General features: G+C 41.8%; 1 non-coding gene across 1 annotated transcript; it reads right to left on the bottom strand.

The window, feature by feature from the left end:
* Nucleotides 1-4,939: 4,939 nt before the first annotated feature.
* On the bottom strand, nucleotides 4,940-5,012 carry Trnaf-gaa (transfer RNA phenylalanine (anticodon GAA)). Its single transcript has one exon. It is a non-coding gene; the product is annotated as a tRNA-Phe (tRNA).
* Nucleotides 5,013-5,398: the final 386 nt, after the last annotated feature.

Genomic DNA, 5,398 nt, shown 5'->3' with positions numbered 1-5,398 from the left:
ATTTCAGAGAATACCTGGGAATAACATTCACTGTGGGTCAGAAAGTAAAATTTCGCGACAAAAATAAATAATATACTTTTTTCTAACTTATGGGTATTTTTCCATTACAAAAACATTGAGAACATTCATATTGAAGCATTTGACAAGCTGTGCGACAAAACATATGCAATATATTTAAAACTAGTTGAGCCCGAATCTGACGACCCGGAAAATATAAATGTCTGTTCAGAATTCAGAAAATTATGCGGATACATTCCATTGGCCAGTGTATGCGAAGTTGTTTAATCTTTGTATTAGTTCTTTGAGTTCTTATATTGCATAATATAGCTCTAAGATGTACATAAAAGAGTCATAGCCGGAAACTGAAACAAATAGTTTTTAGGCTCTATAAGATCGGTGTTAAGTCAGACAGAACCGAGTGGCAAAATTCTTCGAGAAAACTTCGACAAAATTCTTCGACTTCGAGAAAAACGCATTCAAAGTTTACTGCATTCGACATCATCTTCTAACTCTGGCTGTTTGCAACATTTATGTAGTCTGATTAGAGTAAAATGTTGCTTAGAAAATTCTTGATCGTTTGCTATCAATACTATTTTTTTTAAATTTGGCTACTTGGTCCGGTCTGATTTAATACCGACCATATGATATCGCGACAAGCAATCGAGTTGAGCAGTCGAGTCAAACAACCGAGTCAAGCAGTTGGGTCGAGTAGTCGAGTCGAACAGTCAAGTCGAGCAGTCAAATCGAGCAGTCCAGTCGACCAGTTAAATCAAGCTGTTCAGTCAAGCAGTACGGTCGAGCAGTTGAGTCGACCAGTCGAGTCGAGCAGTTGAAACAAGTGGTCGAGTCGAGTAGTCAAGTCGAGCAGTTGAATCGAGCAGTCCAGTCGAGCAGTTGAGTCGAGTAGTCCAGTTTAGCAGAAGTCAAGCAGTTGAGTCTAGCAGTTGGTTTGAGTGGCTAAGTCGAACAGCCTAGTCGAGCTGTTGAATCAAGCTGTCAGTTGAGTCAAGCAGTCAAATCGAGTAGTCTAGTCGAGCAATCGGGTTGAGCAGTTGAGTCGAGCAGCCGATTCGAATAGTCCAATCGACTCAAGCAGTTCATTCGAGCAGTCGAGTCTAGCAGTTGAGTCGAGTAGTCCAGTCGAGCAGTAAAATCAAGCAGTTGAATCGAGCAGTTGAGTGCAGTTGAGTCGCGCGTCGAATTTAACAGTTGAGTCGAGTAGTCTAGTCCAGTAGTCTAGTCGAGCAGATGAATCATGCTGTCCAGGGGATCAGTCCCGGCGTAGTGGTTAGCATTCATTCCTCTCACGCCGAGGGCCCGGGTTCAGATCCCAACCCCGCAGAAGTCACGAATGACCAAAAACGGGTTAAAGTGACTAACCTGTGACTGTCAGTTGAGTCAAGCAGTCGAATCGAACAGTCCAGTCGAGCAGTTCAATCGTGCAGTTAAATCGAGTAGTCGAGTATAGTAGTAAATCAAGCAAATGTGTAAAGCAGTCGAATCGAGTAGTTAAGTCGAGTGGTCCACTCGAGCAGTTAAATCGAGCTGTTCAGTCAAGCAGTCAAGTCGATCTGTCCAATCAAGCAGTTGAGTCGAGCAGTCGCATCGAACAGTTCAGTCGAGCAGTTCAGTTAAGCAGTCCAGTCGAGTAATCAAATCGAGCAGTCTAATTGACCAGTCCAGTCGAGCAGTCTAGTGAACCAGTTGAGCAATCGAGCAGACCAGCAGTCGACCAGTGAGGTGACTGTGAATACAACCCATTGCTACGAAAGCATGACGTCCTGGTTTTCGGTACAGACAGCCTCTTTTATATATTTAAAATTAAAATTCAAATGTTTGCGGAGCACAGTGGTTCGGTTTCGAAAAAGTGCGGACATTAGCAATTGGTTAAAAAATGCGTAATTTTTGAAGGGTGGTGTCTTCGGAGAAGTTAAATAACAAAATATAGCGCATCTTTCTGCACTATTAGGGTGACCGTGAAATTTACCTATTAAGATGACACAAACTTTTGTTTTCTTGAATTTCAAAAAAATATATTCTCTAAAAGTTGCAGAACATACTAAAATAAGCAACTTTGCTGAATAAAGTAACTATCCATCTCTTACCGGTTTCGAAATAAAATGATGTGTTAAAAAAGAGCACTTAAAAATCAATTACACTCAATAACTTTACACATGATTTTTTTATTGCTTTGCCAAAATACATATTTTCTGTGAAGACTGTTTGACGCTAAGACGCATATTTATTGAGTTGGATAAAAAAAATTTGCCCTATTCCCATGTATTCCTAGCGATGGTATTCACAGGTATTCTCTGAAACACATTCAAAAAGTTATTACTTAAATTGTTAAGGTTAAGGTAACACCTAAATATTGAACGACCGCTTCAAAAGATGCATCATTTTTTCATTCAAAAAGTTGCCGAAGACCACATTGAGCTGAGACATGCCGTTTAGCCGCAAATATTTTTGTCTCGGAATTTTAATGTCTGGCCCATGGTGCGCCATCCCAAGATTTCTAGTAATGACGTCGAGGTCGTCTGCGAAGGCTAGAAGTTGGCTACTCTTGATAATTCCTCTCGTTTCGATGCCCATTTTCCGATATTGAATTACATACAGTACAGTACATCCCCTTGCCGCAACCCTCTGCGCGATTCGAAGGTATCCCCGAACCGCGCACGTAGCACATCACTTGCTCCAGAGTAGCTTTGATCAGCCGCGTCAATTTGTCCGGAAAACCGTACTCGTGCATTATCTGCCATAGCTGTTCTCGTTCAACTGTATCGTATGCTGCTTTGAAATCCACGGTAATATAATGCGTAGGCACATTGTACTCTTGACATTTCTAGAGAATTTGTCGGAGAGTAAAAGTTTGATCCGTAGTAGCACGGGCCTCCATAAAGCCCGCCTGATACTGTCCTACGAATTCTCTTGCTATTGGGAATAGCCGTCGCAGCAAAATTTAGGAGAGCACCTTGTAGGCGGCGTTGACCAACGTAATGCCGCGGTAATTACAGCAATCTAGCCGGTCACCCTTTTTGTAGATGGGTGGGACAGACTACACCTTCCATCCACTCCTCGGGTAGTTTCTCTTCCTCCCACTAGAAATTATCCAATGAAGTGTCGTTGCTGGCGGTTCATGGCCATTTTTGTAGAGCTCTGCGTCTGCCGGGAGTCGGTCCTTTCCGGCGGCTCTATTATTCTTTAGCTGACGAATTTCTCGCCTTCTCTTCAAGATCGGAAACCGGCACACGGCACACTACAACATCCAACTGGTAAATAAAATAAATTAAAATAAAATAAGAATTACAGGCGTATAATTCAGGTTACTGTGAAGACCGCCCATTAGCCATCCATTAGTAAAACTAAAATTAGGATTGAGTCATATAAATAAAGAAATTGAAATTCCATGTTGTTTTTTTTCTTCTTAAAAAATATACTAGTTTACAACAATATAAATTTCAACGTTTTAAAAATGTGGGTCAAAACATCTCACACATTCCGTTGGGCAATCAAAAGTGCAAACAAATATCAAAATTCCAGCCTGCCATAAGTGCACATGCGATCGATTGAAACACATCTGGAAGCTAGTTTTCCATTCACGTTCCTGTACGTAATGTGTACAGTTACCATTCGTTTTCTTAATGAATGAAATCGTCTCCTTACTTCTGAATCGGAAAAGAAGCAGCGTAGCTGCACTTTCCGCATGTTCTAAATAAAAGTTGAAAATATCAAGTGAATGCAATAACGGATTTGCACCGTCACCAAGTAAATTCTGGTGTCGACGAATTCGGAACGGCTGCACGGAAATATGCTGGCTAAATTTAACTCCAAAGCGTTGGCCCATTGCGGCGAGGAACTTGCTGAAGCCGCTGTCCCGCTATTACTTCTACCGAAAAAGCGGCAGCAAATGTCTGCTGAGAGAAAATTTCTCCTGATTTGAAGTGACCATGTTGGTTCTAAGAAATTAACTAATAATTATCGGTGTCCCATTTGCCATCTTTCGGTCATCGTCATTCATTCTCAATCTTAATCTTGTTTGGAGTATGTTTTTACAGCGGAAGATGAATTTACGTCGGAGTTCCGTCCGTTGATGGAATGAAAGTTACAGTGGAAGTGGCAGACTAGTTAACTGTTGCGATGTAACAACTAATAATAGCGCTCAAATTTTCAAACAAACCTAGAAATCGTGCCGTTTGAACCCCAGTACTGATACTTATATTTTGTTAGTTCGCTTTGTAATCCACCAAGCATAGTTCCAGGTAATAGTTGTTGCCACCGCCACAGTTGACCAGTACTGAAAATCCCGGAAAGGGCACACGCTGAAGCGTATCTACTGTCAACATCAAACGGTCAGATCCGATCCGTTCGAGCTCTTCCATCGCTGGAGGCACGCGATCACGAGATTTTAATATCTGTTTATATACTTAAGCCATTTCAATCGCTTTCCGTCTCATAAGCAACAGTATATTGACACAGCGATGGGCTGCACGTGGCCGCTCAACGGGCACGGCGCATCCGCCGCGGGGGAAGCAATCGAGAGGTGTGAGATTTTTCCCGCTGCTTTGATCTTTCGCAAGCGGCACTCAAACGGAAAGTTGGAAGCCACGCCAAGAGGAAACCTACGGGTGTGGTCACATGCGTTCGATGGTTGTTTATACTGAATGAAATTATGACAACAACCACTAGGACATAATTATGACGGATGCTGAGTCTGTTGACACAACGGGTAACTGCACTGAGGTTGGTTTGCCAAGTAAATGATCTCGGTTGGTTTGGGTTTTGATTCGGTCTCTAAATATTGCTCTAATAATAGTTCACCAGCCAAAGAGATCCGTTTGCTATTGATTTGAGAACTGAAGAAACAAAAAGCTTCTTTTAAGTATGAGCACACAACAAAAAAAGCGATGACTGGATCGAGACCCACTCATCAATATAAGATTGCCGAAACCCGGGATTGAACCGGGGACATTTAGATCTTCAGTCTAACGCTCTCCCAACTGAGCTATTTCGGCTGATAAGGGACGACTTTCCGTATAAGGACAAATGGCTCATACTTTTTGCGAGGCGTTCGCTCACTTCAGGTTTTCTGATAACGAATTGATTATGATGTTTTGTCTGTGTTTATTTACTCATGCGAACAGCTATTGTCGCATTTCAAAAAGAGGCTACTCGAGCAGTGCTGACGATGACAAGTAGTTTCAGGTTGCTTCCTTTAGTAGATGTCGTATTCATCATGCCATTGATAGCTAGTAAAACAGATGATTGGTACATATAACTTATATAAGGGTCAATCCACGTGAAATGATCGAGAAAAAGTTAGTTGAAACGTGTAAAGGACCTTCTCGGATTTGATCGTTTCAGGTCTGAAACAAAAAACTTTCTCATTTGCTTTTGCTTA

The sequence above is a fragment of the Sabethes cyaneus genome, chromosome 1 (assembly GCF_943734655.1).
Source record: "Sabethes cyaneus chromosome 1, idSabCyanKW18_F2, whole genome shotgun sequence".
In the NCBI taxonomy this organism is placed as follows: Eukaryota; Metazoa; Arthropoda; class Insecta; order Diptera; family Culicidae; genus Sabethes; species Sabethes cyaneus.
The sequence above is the reverse complement of the archived record's forward strand: the minus strand, read 5'-3'. Positions and strand labels throughout refer to the sequence as shown.